This window comes from Castor canadensis, chromosome 16 (genome assembly GCF_047511655.1).
Source record: "Castor canadensis chromosome 16, mCasCan1.hap1v2, whole genome shotgun sequence".
NCBI lineage: Eukaryota > Metazoa > Chordata > Mammalia > Rodentia > Castoridae > Castor > Castor canadensis.
Window position 1 is genome coordinate 19,438,534 of NC_133401.1, and position 16,264 is coordinate 19,454,797.

Consider the following 16,264-nt stretch of genomic DNA (forward strand, 5'->3'; position numbering starts at 1 on the left):
GTTTGGAAACACCAATATGTGGTCATCACTGATTGTCATATTGACTCAAGTTATCCTGTTTGTGGTCTTCTTGATGTGGACCAGCTTCTACATGGTAGAGAGGTCAATGGTCCTTTCTGTGTGATTGAGCTCCATTGTCTGAGGAAAATGCAGTGACTGAGTACACGTGTATGAGCCCATGGCCAGCAGGTTGGTTGGCTTGTGGTGCTGTCTCTGTCTTGAGTGCTTTACTGGTTGGCAGGACTGAGAATTTGACTACAGGTAAAGAAAAACTCTATATCTCCCCAGTCTCTTCCCTCCCACAGGTGGTTTACTGCTGGTTGTGAACTGAAAGCATTGAGACCACCTGGTAGGCAGAGTGCCTGGATCCCTTAGTTCCATCTCCAGTGCACATTTCAATGCTGTATTTGCTTCCCTTACTCTTTGATGCAGGTGATGGACTCCCCTGGGCTTGAGCATTTGCAGACCCTGGCTTCATAGCAGTGGAGTCTCTGGGATGAGGGGGAACCTGCCTGGCATGTCTCCATATCATGTCAAGCTCACTGGGCCCCACAGAAGATTTTCATATGTAAAGAAGGGAAGGTTCTAAAGTCAATGCAGCCCAGAGCTGAAACCTAAGCCTTGATTGGCATGGCCCTCCACCCTCAGCCTTCACAGCACCAGCCTGAACACAGTAGGAACTACAGTGGACTCCACCCAAGACTCACCACCACCCCTCCACCTGGCACAGCACAATCTCAGAGGAACAGAAAGAAGTGTCTCTAATCCTTTGGCATTTAATTTTTTCCTTCTCACTGTATTTCAGTAACGTTTTTACTTTGTTTTAAAATCTTTTATGTGTTATTTTTATTTCTCTGTTATGTTTACTTTCTTACCTTTTTTTGTAATCGGATTTTTTATGTCTTGCTCTTTTCTCTTCCTCACATTCTTCTGTTTATTCTTATTCTTTACTGCTATTCCAACTTGCTCCTTTCTTTTTCCCTCTCCATGAGCACTCTCTTTTCACTCTATTCTTAATACCTTTTTTCTTAGTTGATTCTTCTTATTGTCTATGAATTGCAAAAGTGTTCTCATCGTGGTATTTCCACATGTACATATCATGTGCTTTGATCAAATTCACACCCTTTGTTACTCTTTTGAACCCCCATTAGAAAATAATTTTTAACAGGTTTCATTATTCTATTTTCACAATGCACATAAAGCACATTAGTCATTTTCAGCCTCAATCATCTTCTCTTTTGGCCCTTCCTGGATTTCCCTATATTTTCATGCAGTAGATTCAAAGTTTCATTAAAATCATATATCCATTTTAAATTTATTTTTAATGGGTGAGATTTGGGTGTTCAGTTACAGTTTTCTATAAGTAGATAACAAGTTTTTCAGCACCACCAATTGAAGAGACTTTTTAATCTAATGTCCATTTTTGGCTCCGTCAAGAATCAGATGACTGCAGTTGTGTCAGAATATTTCTATGTCATCTTTTCTCCTCCATTTGTCTTTCTGTCTTTTTTGTACCATGTTGTTTGTGTTACTATGTCTCTGTATTTTTATCAGCACATTTTAATTTTACCAAATTATTTTCTTTTGATGTGTCCATACATGCATATTGCACACAATTGATCCATCTATAACTCTTCTCACTTTCCTCTAATTTTTAATAATTGTAATGGAGTTTATTTTCCATTTTCATACATGCATATACAGTACATCAGTCATTTAACCTGCATCATCCTCTTTTTTTAGTTTCATGTCATATTTTCTTTTTAGGTATAGATTTGATATTTGAAAGAAAACATGGTATTTATCTTTCTACATCTGCTTATATTAAAAAGATACAAAAATGCAAAAACTTCTTTTCCCCAATCCAAGCCAAAACATTGACTGTAAGATTTTTCCTATGATGGTTGCCCACAAAGGCACACTCAGCAAACTAAGAAGTGGAGGGGCCTTTGTCCAGAGCCTGCTCACCTTGGGATCACAGATCTCCTGAATCAAGTTTATGTTTTCTGAGTGCTAGACAGTGCCCCTTTGGTACTCACCAAGGATTTCCTTTTTTCTTTTGATTAAATTCCAACAGAGGGGTTTACTCTCCTTCCATACAGCATAGCTTGGAGCTGATATTTGGTCTTTTGGGTATTTTACCATTTAAAATTCAATATTTCTGGATTTCCCTTGACCTACATCTGTGTACTGTTTTCTGCTGCACTCCCTGCTTTGCCACACCACCTCCTCCCCACGCACTGATGCTCTGCTTCAGATCCTGAATATTCTAGAAATTGCTGTGTGTCAGTAATCCACCATCATGAGAGCCCTTACACTGTTAGTTTTTATGTAAAAATGCTCTTGAAAAATTATTTGAAATGATACAGCTGTTAATGATACATCTATCTTAATGTAATTAAATATCAGTTTCATGTGGATCTCACAAATAAATCTAAGTCATTTCTTTACAATGATTACAAAGAGTAATTCCTTGTTAAATTTCAGGCAGAGAAACTAAGTAGATATAATTAAACATTTGCTACCTTAGGAATGAGAGAGGGGGAAGAGGAGGAGTAAGTCAGGTGGTTAATTGGATCAAAATACATAATATGAATATATCAAAATATCAGTGAAAAACCTTTGTACAATTAATATATACCAAGAAGAATGAGTGAAATTTTACCATGTATTTATAAAATGACATGATACGAATTAGCAGTGGCTGCATAAAATCTCTTATTAGTATAAAGACCCATATTTCTAGGTAAAAGTTTATTTTTGAAAAGCATTAATAGAAGCATGGTGCTATCCTTAGAATATTATTATTAATAAAATACCAAAATATTGTGTGTTGTCTTGAAGCATAATAAAGGCTGCATTAAACAACTAAAGAATGTATAGGACATGTGGATGCATTTGTCCAGAAAAAGAAGAAAAGAATATATTAATTTAAAAGGGTGCATTTTTACATGTTTAGAGTATAGGCAGTATTCTATTTATTAACCTAGACTGTATGTGAATAGCATTTGGTTTCATTACTTTTATATGACATTCTATATTGCTCAAGAAATACCTAGCCGTACAAAATTTAGCAATTTTAAACTCTGGCAAGAAAGTTTAAATGTGAAGTTGATTGTACAGCAAATCGTGTCTGTTTATAAGTATGCCTTATCCTTATGCTATCGGATCTCAATGAACCCCCCTGCCCTGCCCCCTGCTGGTGCTCCATGGAATGGACAGGAAGTGAGAACACTGTAAATGCTGGTGACACCTCAGCTTCCAGAGAAGTGAGTTGTTCTCCAGGGTTCTGGCTAAGGAGGAAGTTGTATCCAGGCAGTGGTAATTTGTACCAGCTGTGTGAAGGTTAATTTTTAACGACTTTCTAGATCCTGAAGTTTACTTTCTGATGTAGTTCCACTTGGGGAAACCTGCATCCTCTCCTGGTAGTATTTCTCACTTTATCAACAGAGCTGGCATTTTCACCAGGAGATTCATCTTGCATGTGGGAGAGGCATTTGTGTCTCCTGTGGGTTCATCAAAGTGATGGACAGTAAACAAGGTCATTGAGGCAGCAGGTGACAGGTGATGGATGTCCAGTGGGAGAAGTCCTGTCACTCCACCCCTGATTAAACATCCATGGCTGGGCAGGTGTGGCATTTCCGTCTCAGGGAAGCTGCCGACTTTGAGTGAGGATTCTGCAGCATCAGCCTTGAGAAAGTGAGGGAGGTAGGAAGATCTTTTCAATATTCCTGCTCCCCAGTCTGTGTTTCCCATACTTGACATTTTCATATTTGTTTCTAAAATTTTTATATTTTTGTTTATCAGTATTTCTTATTTCTTATTTTTCCAAACAGAGATTTTTCATTCATGTATTTTAAAAGATCATAATAAAGAGTGATTGAAAAGGAAAGTAGATTTACACCTCAAGGTGAGCATTTCAGATAAAGATTGCATTATCTGCATTTGATGGTTTAATTTCTTAAATATTTTATATTCTGTAATAATTCTCCAAATCTTCGTTCTCTTCAGTGGATCAGTGTTTGAAACCTTTCACAGTTTCTTCATTGTATCTGTTCATTTTTAGTTTAGCATTAACACAATTTGAAAATTCCATTCCGTTTCACATATAAACTTAGACCTTTTGTATTCTGTGGTTTCTTTCATGCTCTTCTCTTCATTTCAGGGTCTCGAAATTTATTTGTATTTAAAATAATTTGTATGTTATTTCCTTTATTATCTCACTTATGTACAATTGTTTTATTAATTATTTCTGGGAACCTATTTTGATATATAACATCAATTTTTAAATGAATTTGTGCATATTAGAGTTTATAAAATTTTTATTTTGAATTATTATGCTATCATTTTAAGTGTCAGGATTTAAATGGCAAAAGATAGTCTTACCTTCTTTCCAATTATTACATATTTTTACTATATACTAAGTAGGATGTTCACATTACTTTTTGGTGTGTTACAGGATTTTCTTTACTATGCTTGGATTTGAACTCCAGGCCTCACACTTGCTAAGGAGGCACACTCAGTGCTTGAGCCACACCAGAAAAATGGTGTGATTCTTAAATGGTGATTTAAAATAGATTCTTGTTAGAATGCAGAAACCTAAATATTCTGTGTACTGACTTCAGTCTAGTAACATTGAAAATACCTCAAAAGTTCAAATATTTACACAAAGAATTATATATGTCTTTCTTAAAACTTACAAACTTATAGGCTTTTAATGACAAAAGACAGTGTTACCTTATTTCCAATTATTATATATTTTATTTTTGTTATTTAAAAAAGCTCTCCAAATAGAAGTTGATAGCTGATATCTTTACTTATACCAAACTCAAAGGAAAAGCTTTCAATACCCAACCACAAATGTGATTATCTTGATATTGTGGATATTGATCACTTATATTTGTTGAATCTTACCTCAGGATTTCATGGATATGTTGAGGTGTTTGTCTTTTTCTCTAATACTGTGGATAATCATGTTGAAAAAATTTATTATTGCAAACCTGGTTCTCATCTTTTAATATTCTCTTCTTCATTCCCTTGAGTTTTAACATAGGATGAGAGTTTTTAAGCAATGATTTTGTGTAGAATTTTTTCACTTACATCTGGAAATGACAGTCTTCTTATCATTTTTCTCAAATTATTTTATTTAATTTTATGATGAAGGTCATGCTAACCTAAAACATAGGAAGATAATGTAGATATTTTTATACCTCCGTATTTGGCACACTAAAATTTGAGGCATTTTTAGTTCCTGATGGAGCATATTTTCCCAACTTTGTATTTCATCATGGGAAGCATTGCACATTTATGACTTTCTCTAGTTCTAAATTGTTTTGTTTATTCATTTATTCATATGTGCAAACATTGCTTGGGCCATTTCTTTCCCCTGCCCCTACTTCTTCCCTCTACCGCCATCCCCTGCCTTCCACTCAGAGCCTGTTCTGCCCTCTTGTCCAAATTTTTTGAAGAGAAAATATAAGATATAATAAGAAAAATTTGCATTTTTGCTAGTTTGAGATAAAGATAGCTATACATAGAGTTTAATCGCATTGCTTTCATGCACTTGTGTATTACTACCCTAATTGGTCATCTCTACCAGCCCTTCCCATAATGGCCCCCATCAGTCTAAGATTACTTTATTAGCAGTGAACACATCAAACACATTCATGTTTTAGGTTGCCTTTCCTTTCTCTATTCCTCCTATATGTGCTCTCCCCTCGGTGTGTGACCCATGTCCAATAATATTACTGCAATTTGTTTTAGGTCTAACGCCTGTATATGAGGGAGAACATATGATTTTTGCCTCTGAACCTGATTAATTTTACATAAGATGATGTTGTCCAGTTCCATCCATTTACTAGCGAATGTCAAAACTTCATTCTTCTTTGTGGCTGAGTAAAATTCCATTGTGTATAAATACCACATTTTCTTAATCCATTAATCAATAGTAGGACATCTTGGCTATTTCCATAACTTGGCTGTTGTGAATAGTGCTGCAATAAACATGGATATGCAGGTGCCTTTGGAATAACCTGATTCATATCCCTTGGGCATATCCCCAGGAGTGGGATTGCTGGATCATATGGAGGATCCATGTTTAGTTTTTTAAAGAAGCCTCCCTATTGTTTTCCAAAGTGGTTGAACTAGCTTACATTCCCACCAGCAGTGTATGAGGTTCCATTTACCCTGCATGCTTGCCAACATTTGTTGTTGGTGGTGTTTTTGATGATAGTTATTTTAACAGGCATGAGGTAGAATTTTAGTGTATTTTTAATTTGCATTTCCTTTATGGCCAGAGATGGTGAGCATTTTTTCATGTGTTTTTTTGGCAATTTGGATTTCTTCCTATGAAAAATTTCTGTTTAGTTCACTTGCCCACTTCATTATTTGTTCATTAACTTTTGGGGCATTTAGATTTTGTGTTGTCTGCATATTCTGGTTATCAAACCTTTGTCCGATGAATAGCTAGCAAATATTTTCTCCCACTCTTTGGTGGTCTCTTCAGTTTAGAGACCATTTCTTTTGTTGTGCAGAAGCTTTTTAATTTCATGTAGTCCCATTGGTTCATCCTTTCTCTTAGTTACTGAGCTGCTGGGGTTCTATTAAGGATGTAATTGCCTATACCTATTGCTTCCAGAGTATTTCCCACTCTTCCCTGTACTAACTTCAAGGTTTCAGGTCTGATATTAAGGTCCTTAACCCACTTTGAGTTGATACAATACAGAGTGATAAACAAAGATCTAGTTTCAGTTTTCTGCAGGCAGATAACCACATTTCGCAGCAACATTTGTTGAAGAGGCTGACTTTCATTCATCATATGTTTCTGGTGCCTTTGTCAAAAATAAGGTGGATATAGCCTTGTAGATTCCTATCCAGGAATTCTATTCTGTTCCACTGGTCTTCATTTCTGTTTTTGTACCAGTACCATGCTGTTTTTATGGCTATGAGTCTGTAATGCAGTTTGAAGTTGGATATTGGGATACCTCCAGTATTGTTCCTTTGGCTGAGTATTGCCTTTGCTATTCACAGTCTCTTGTGTTTCCAAAAGAACTTTGGGGTAGATTTTTCAATCTCTGTGATTAATGTTATTGGGATATTGATGGGAATTGTGTTGAACATGTAGATTGCTTTTGGTAGTATAGCCATTTTTACTATGCTGATTCTACCATGCATGAGCATGCCACCTTCTGTAGTCTACCTCAATCTCTTTCTTCAGAGATTTTAGTTCTCCTTGTAGAGGTCAGTTACATACTTTGTTATGTTTAGTCATAGATATTTGGTTTTTTTGAGACTATTGTAAAGGGAATATTTTCACATAATCTATCTCAATTTGTTCATTGATGGTGTATAGAAAAGTTATTGATTTTTGTAAATTGATTTTGTATCCTGCCATGTTGCAAAACCTGTTTATGATGTCTAAGAATTTTTGGGTAGAATTCTTTGGGCCTTTTAGGTATAGGACCATGTTGTCTGCAAATAGGGATACTTTGACAGTATTTTTGCCTATATGTATTAATTTTATTACTTCTTCTTGCCTTATTGCTCTGGCTAGGAAATATAGGTCTATGTTGAATAGGAGTGGGGAGAGTGGGCACCCTTGGTTCATTCCTGATTTTAGGACAAATGGTTTCAGTTTTTCTCCATTAAGAATGAGATTGGCTATAGGTTTGTCAAATGTAGCCTTTACAATGTTGAGGTATATTCGTTTTATTCCTAGTTTTTTATAGCTTCTTTCATGAAATGGTGTTGAATCATATCAAAGGATTTTTCTGGATCTATTGAGATGATGAAGTGTTTTTTGTGTTTGCTCCTATTAATGTGCTGTATTGCATATATTGATTTGCATATGTTGAACCAACCCTGAATCCCTGGGATGAAGCTGCCTTGGTCATGGGGTATGATCTTTCTGACATGTTGTTGGATTTAGTTTGGCATTATTTTATTGAGTGTTTTTGTATCAATTGTCATGAAAGAGATTAGCCTATAGTCACCATTTTGGATGCATGCTTGCCTGGTTTGGGGATGAGTGTAAACCTAGCTTCATAGAATGTGTTAGGCAGTGATCCTTACCCTTCAATTTCATGGAAAAGGTTAGGGAGACTTAGTAGTTATTCTTCTCTAAAGGTCTGATAGAATTCAGCAGAGAATCTGTCATGTCCTGGAATTATCGTTTTAGGGAGACTCTATTACTGCTTCAATTTCATTTCATGTTACAGAACTGCTTAGGTGACTAATATGCTCTTAATTCATTTTTGGATGGTCCTAAGTATCAAGAAATTTACCCATTTCTTCAAGATTTTCAAATTTGTTGGAATATAGGTTCTCAAAGTAGTGACTTATGATTCCTTGGATTTCCTTGGTGTTTGTTGTTATTCCCCCTTTTGTGTTTCTAATTTTACTGATTTGCATGATTTACCTCCTCACTTCAGTCAGAATTGCTAGAGGTTTGTCAATCTTGTTTATTTTTTCAAAGAACCAGCCTTTTGTTTTGTTGATTCTTTGTCTTGTTTTTTTGGTCTCTATTTCATTAATTTCAGCCATATATTTATTGTTTCTCTCTTTCTGCTTAATTTGAGGTTTGCTTGTTCTTGTTTTTCTAGGAGTTTGAGATATTGCATTAGGTCACTTATGTGAGATCTTTCTGTCCTTTTAATATATACACTGATGGCTATAAACTTTCCTCTTTGGACTGCCTTTGCAGTGTCCCACAGAGTCTGGTACATCATGTTTTCATTTTCATTAACTTCCAGGAACCTTTTAATTTCTACTTTCATTACATCAATGACCAACTGAACATTGAGCAATGTATTGCTCAGTTTCCCATTGTTTACATTTTTTTCTGCTGTTGTCTTTTTGTTGAGTTCTAGTTTTAATGCATTGTGATCACACAGAATGCAGGGGATTGTTTCTATTTTTTTATATTTGCTGAGGATTGCTTTATGCCCTAAGATATGATCAATTTGGGGGAAAGTTCTATAGACTGATGAGAAGAGTGTATATTGTGCACATGTTCAGTGAAAATTCTGTAGACATCAGCTAGGTCCATTTGATCTATGGTGTGATTTAGTTCTAGAATTTCCTTATTGATTTTTTGTTTGGATGACCTATCTATTGGTGATAGGGCTGTATTAAAGTCTCCCAGTACCACTGTGATGGAGTCTATATGTGCCCTTAAGTCCTTTAGTGTATGTTTGGTGAAATTGGATGCACTGACATTGGGTGCATATAAGTTGATAATTATTATTTCCTTTGGTATATTTCTCCTTCATTAGTATGAAATGCTATTCTTTATCTCATTTGATCAATGTAAGTTTGATATAAGTATTGCTACTCATGCCTGTTTTTGTGGGATACTGGCTTGGAAAATATGCCAGCCTTTCATCCTAAGCCAGTGTTTGTTTCTGTCAATGAAATGGGTCTCCTGTAAGCGGCAGTTTGTTGGATCTTCCTTTTTAATCCAGTTAGCCAAACAGTGTCTTTTGATGGGGAAGTTGATCTGTTGACATTTTTGTTAATATTGAAAGGTATGTGGTGATTCCTGCCATTTAGTTGTTTTGGTTGTTTAAGGATTTGACTGTGTGCAGTTGAATCAGTGCTAAAGTTTGATTCCTTGTTTTTTCTTCTCCTGTGGTTTGGTAATGCCCGTGCTCTGCTGGTTTTGTTCCCTTTCACCTTCTCTGTGCAGAATTCCTTGGAGAATCTTTTGATGACTTAGTGGTCATATATTGTTTTAGTTTATTGCTCCATCAATTTTGAATGTAGTTTTGCTGGGTAGAGTAACCTAGGGCTGAAATTATTTTCATTCTGTGCCTCATTCCATGCCCTTCTTGCTTTTAAGGTTTCCATTGTGAAATATGCTATGATTTTAATGGGATTACCTATATTTGTTATTTGTTATATATGTAACAGCCTTCAGTATTCTTTAGCTATTCATTGTGCTTGTTGTTGTAATGATAAAATGCCATTGAGAGGTTCTATTTTGGTAAATTCTGTTTGGTGTCCTGGAGGTTTCCTGTACCTGAATGGGCAAAACTTTCTCAAGATTTGGGGGATTTTCTGTTACTGTTTGATTGACTATATTATGAATCCCTTTTGCTTAGTCCTCTTTCCCTTCCTCAATGGCTATGATTCTCAGGTTTGGTCTTTTGATGGAGTTGGTGAGTTCTTGCATATTCCTTTCACAGCTCTTGAGTTGTTTCAATAACATTTCTTCAGCTTTTCCTTTAATTTCTATTTTATCTTCAAGTTTTAAGATTCTGACTTCCACTTGTTCTAGTCTGCTGAACAGATCTTCCACTGTGTTTTGTGTGTTTCTGATTGAATCTGTTGTCTGTGGTGTTCCATATCTTGGGTCACTTCCTCTTTAGTATTTTTTATTTTCATCTTTAATTCATTTATCTCTCTATTTATAGTGTTCTCTGTTTTAGCTTTGTGTTTATTTAGGGCTCTGCTGAGTTCATTTATTTGTTTCTGTATCTTCTCATATTCTCTATTTTTGGTGTCCTGAAATTTCTTGAGTGCATCTTGTTTGTTTTGGTTAACCATGTCTAGTATCTTCTCCATGAAATTCTCAGTAATTTCTTGCAAGATTTCTTCTTTGAAGGTGTTTTTGTGAGCATCACTGGATTCCTTAGTGTCATTTATCATTTTATTGTCAGAGACAGGAACTGGGTATCTGTTTTCTTAATTCCCTTCTGAAACTTGTATTAAATTATTATTTTTTTTAGAACAGTAGTTTCCATCCCTTCTCCTTCCCACTTGGTATTGGTAAACTATGATCTTGCTAGACTGGTTGGTGATTTTAGTCACATGTTTTCTTTCCCTTGGTTTAATTTTTGTATTGTGGATGTCTTGGTTTTTAGTTAGATTAATGTGCTATTTCTGTCCGTGGCCTGTATATGTATTTTAGCAATGACTATTTCACAAGTTCAATACCAGACCAGTTGTTTATATATTATATAGAAGACCCATTTGTGGTAATAGCTATAAGTAGTGGGAGCTGGGAGATTAATATTTGTTAAGCTATCTATAGAAATTTTGGGAGTTGGTTAGGGTGGCAGTAAAAGGAAAGATAGGAAGTGGGGTGGGTGAGTGAGGGAAGTGGTGTTGGGCAGCTCCGTTTTATGGCCCTTGTGTGTATTTGGGTTCATTTATGTTTTTTTAGTGTTCAGTGCTTGTGTCAGGGATTGTCAGGGTTGGGATTGTATAAAGTTGGTATAATAGGTTGATCTGCAGGTGGTGAGTGTGTGAGAGGGAGGGAAAAAAGAACCATTAAAAAAAAACACAGCTTCAGGAACAATAGAATTTCTGTCTTAGTTCATGTTCTGGACTTAATCCTCCAGCCTCCAGTCCTGGAATTGGCATATAATCAGAGGTTCACCAGGTGATTGGCTTGTTAGTTTAATTGAAACTGTGATATGTGGTAGTTTTGCCAGATCATGCAGGGTGGTCAGACCTATTGTTTTCCTCAGACGATAGCTGTGTTACCCTTCAACTGAAGCTGTTTGGTCAGTTCCTCCCACAGCAAGTTGGGGCAGTCCAATTTTGAATGCTGCCCTTCAGTTCAGGAGATCAGCTCTATGAACTCCTGCCCTGCTTTGGAGGTTGCTTATCACTGTGTTTGTTTACTGAAGGTTCAGTGCCAGGAGTTTATTGCCACACCCCCTTTCTGTGGGGCATGTTCAGTGTTCTACCTGCCCCCTCTGCTATCCATTTTGTTTTTCAGTTTTGTGGGGCAGTTCACTTTTGGATGCTCCTCTCTGACTTAGGAGATAAGCTCTGTGATCCACTGCCTGCCTTTCTTTGGGGAGGGGCTCATCACTCACCCACTCTCAGTCTTCACTGTCTTTCCTGTGTTTATTTTCTGTTGGTTTGGGACTTAGTTTATCTCCTTGCACCTACCCCTTTCTCCTGTGCAGTTTCAGCGTTCCACTGGTCCCCTCTGCTGTCTGTGTTTGATTACAGTTTGCTGTTTGTTATTCAGTTTTGTTGTGGGGGGGATGAGTCTGCACTGGTTTATGTTCCATGGGGTGGATAGGGGATTCCTGCGTGGTGAATGGTGCTCACCTGTTTGTTCTGTCAGTTGACATGCAGGCAGGTTTGGAACCAGGGTCTGCAGTGGAGAGAAATGGCACTGAATTTTCTCAGTGTAACTTGGCTGGGGAGGCTTTTCATGAGTTAGGGGTGCAATATGGTGAAAGTATTTTTCTGATCGATGCTTTATTTCTGGTTTATGGAGAAAGGAGAAGAAAAGAAAAGAAAAAATATTGCCATGGGGGAGGAGGGTTTTCCAGGACTGGATGCTCCATATTGGCTTCACAGTGGGTTGCTGCTCTTAGGTGCAACTAAAGGCTGATTTGGGGGTCAGTCTTTGAATTTTTCCTGCATCTGGTGTGATGGCAGTTATTACTTTGGACAGAAGAAGAAGTCAGAATTACCAAAGTGTGGCTTAAATGTTTCAAGGAGGTTGTTAGACTCATGGAGCATAAGTGTTCTGCTTCTGTACCCTAGTTGCCATCTTGGATCCTCTCCTAGTTCTAAGACATTTTATGGTAAGTAAAATCTTCTAAGAATTTGCTCATATCTACCAACCTTTCAGATTTATAGAGGAACATGCTCAAATTATGATCTTTAAATCATCTCTAATACTTTAATTGCTGTGCCATGTTGCCTTCTCACTATGTTGTGCAGTCTCCCAGAACGTGTTGTGTGTTACTCTTTACAAGGAACTGATTTGAAGTTTCTTTTCCTTTCTATTTTGGGTTGTTTGATATCCATCTGCTTTTATCTGTATCTCTATTTTCTTTATTTTGGGAGGTTTAATTTTGCTATTCCACTTCTAACGTCATCATTTTCCAAGGTTTTCATCTAAATATTCACACGGATGTCCATAACAGATATCCTACTGTGCATGGTAGAACAGAAAGCTTTCACTATGTGTATTTATTAAGAAGCACCTTTTTTCTAATGTGTCACCAAGATTCTTGTTATAGTGTTTCTTTTCAGTAAAGTTTCAACTTTCAAAAAAGAAGTACTTTGTTTTGAAGATATTGAAAAATCAGTTTTTCTTGTTTGCTATTTTTATAACTCTCAATGGTCATATTGAGGGAAATTGTTCTGTCAAGTTATCTCTTGAACTGTGTTGATTCTTAGTACAGTGTTGAATTTATGGCCATATATATACAATGTTATTAAGATGCTATTTTTTTCATTGTAGTTTGTTTGTTTTTTCATCAGGCATTCTTTGAGTTGGTTTTATTTACATAGTCATATGTTGTGCTGATTTGGGGCTGGCAATGCATAAATTAAAGTCTGTTATATGTTTCAAAGCTGGTTAAAGCAATGAACAAAATAATAGCAAAGTCAACTTTTGGAACTTTGGAGGTTGTTTAATCATGAAAGCATTTGAGTTGCTAAGGGCAGGTGTGTGGCACAAGTAAAGAAGAAGACAGGAGAATTCTGGTTAATAGTGAGAGGAGAGCCCGGCCCTTAGTGAAAATGGGCAAGATATGAGTGATCAAAAAGCTTGAAATTGATCTTAATAACACATTTTGCAGATAAGATGCATTTAAAAATGAAAGTATTATCATTGCAGATCAAGTGTCACTGTTCCAAACAACTCACCCAAATTGGAGTTTCTAGAAAGAGCCAATGAGATTGTGGAGAGATAATCTACTGATATTTTGGTTATTAAATAAAAATTGGAATCTTTATTACTCACACTAGATAATGAGATTATGATTGCTCTAGTAGAGATAGATACCACAGCACTGATTTGTAGTGAAAAGAAACAACACAAGATGGTAAACTGAGAACATGCTCCTGTACTGTGGTAATATAAAAGAGAAATAATGGAATTCACTATAAGTGCAATTCAGATTGAAGGATTGTGTTTCATGTGGTAGAAACAATTGGATCAGTGGAGGAATGTGTCTCCAAACCAATGATCCAGTAAAACATCTAAACTATATTAAATATGCATTATATTAGCCATGTGGATTTCTATCATTGCTATTCCAGCTACGTTTGTAAATCTGTTTTGTTTCTACAACATGCATACAGAAATGTTGATGACAAGAAGTGGGTCAACCTTATAGCTACAAAATACATGCAGTCCTCAACTGACTGGGATTATCAGGCATGGTAGGGGTGTCAATTTGGTCAGAATATCCTTTGCTCTGAGAGTTTCCTCATACCTTGTGGCAAAGTTAGCAGCAATTTTGGCTTCTATTCACACAGGTCAGTCAGTAGTTCTGCACCAAATTGTGAGAACAAAACCACTCAGCACATTACTTGTTGATCTGTGGGTTAGGATGTGAGTCACAAAGTCCCCACTTGGAATAAACTGTGCTGGACAAGAGTTTAATGTTTACTGACTTAGAAGAAATGGTTGTGCATGAAAGTTCTAAGAAAGAAGTTCAAGTGTGCATATTATTCTTCATATGTTAAAGGAATAATGTTCTTTTAGAAAGGTTGGAATACCAAAACAGGTGTGGAGATATAATACAATCTGATAATTGAAAAAAATTCTATATAACATGTGAATTTGCTTTGACATAGGCCAGAGGTCCTTCTGGTTAATGTTCTAGGACACAGAATGTTAGCAACAAATCACCCATTTTTAATAACACCTACTCCTGTACTCTTAGTTTCTCAATAATCCTTGGAATGCAGTTTGGGAAATGCTGTACTTGGGTATGAAACAAAAAATTGAACATTTCATCATCCACACCTAGCACTGAACTATCAATAAATATATTCTTGTTCAAACTCCATTTAATAACACATTGATAATATAATCCATTGATTTTTCATTGAAGGCCTGACTTATCTAATAAAGTACTGGAAACATCATTATCACAATGACTTTACATGATCCAATTTTTAGCTTTTTCCTAATATCTCAGTTGTGTGTTGGTGTTATGGGGAACTCATTACTCTTTGTGGTATATGTGTACACATTTTTAATTCAACTTCATTGAAGAAACCCATAGATCCCATTTTCATGCACCTGAGCATAGTCTATATTTTGTCCATCATGTGTGCATTGATACCAAACATCATGTCATCCTTTGGAGTACACATTTTTTGGATGATGTCGGTTGTAAGGCAATCATGTATATATCCAGAGTTATCTGAGGTTTTTGCATCTGCACCACCTCTCTCCTGAGTACCTTTCAGGCCATCACTATCAGTCCTAGTAATTCTAAAAGTGCATGGCTGAAGCATAAACTCCCCACGTTGATTTTTCCTTCCTTTTTGTTCTTCTGGCTTATCAACATGCTCATCTATGTTGAAAGCATTGTCAAGGTGGAAGCCAAAAGAAATTTCACTATTGTTGGTTATGGGTTTTCTCATGCATATTGTCAGACCAGCCAGATTGCAGACCATGAATCATGGAAATTTGTGTTTCTCATATTGTTTCGAGATCTTGTGTTTGTGATCCTCATGATCTGGACCAGCCTCTACATGGTGCGTCTCCTATGCAGACACCACAGAAGAGCCCAGCGTTTACACAGCTCCAGACTCTCTGCCCAGCCATCTCCTAAAAACAGAGCCACCCAGAGCATACTTTTCCTGGTGTGCTGCTTTGTGTTCTTTAACTGCACAAATAACTTTTTTAACTTCTACTCATTTTATACACTTCAAAAAATCCCAACATTGGAGGTGATAACTGGAAGTTTACCAGCCTCCTATCCAACACTCTGTCCTTTTGTGCTATTGAAGAATAACATGTTTTTTTCCAAATTTACTTCTTCTGATTCAATAATGAGGATCACCTGTTATCAAGGAGAATTAATTAGCTAACCAAACACCCCACAATTTCTTGACAACAGAAGAGAGTGTCTACTGATGTCTATGAACAAAAGAAAAGTATGTGCGTTTGGAGGACTTGGGTCATTGAGATATGCTGTAAATATATTAATATTCAGAATTTGAACTATATGTGAATGTACTGTTCATAATACAAATCTTATCAGGAAATTTTATATTAAATACCTGCTGAAAATATTATTGTTTTGGTAAAAATAATTATTTTCTGTTTGCAGTTAAATCTATTTCATTGACTTCTTTCCCTCTTTTTAAAGATAACCGTTGGAAAGCTGAACTCAGTCTGTGCCTTCTAGGAGCTGCTTTTATTCCTTCAACAAATGCCCACATTAAATATTGTAAATCTTACATATTCCAAGTACAATTTTTGGGGTTGGATGTACATAAAACTCTGGTTTAATGATTAAACCCGAATGACTAATGGGACAATAAG

The 16,264-nt window shown here is 36.2% G+C and overlaps 1 pseudogene; it reads left to right on the forward strand.

The window, feature by feature from the left end:
* The first annotated feature begins 14,861 nt into the window (after positions 1-14,861).
* LOC141417890 (vomeronasal type-1 receptor 4-like) lies at positions 14,862-15,807 on the forward strand (annotated as a pseudogene).
* Positions 15,808-16,264: the final 457 nt, after the last annotated feature.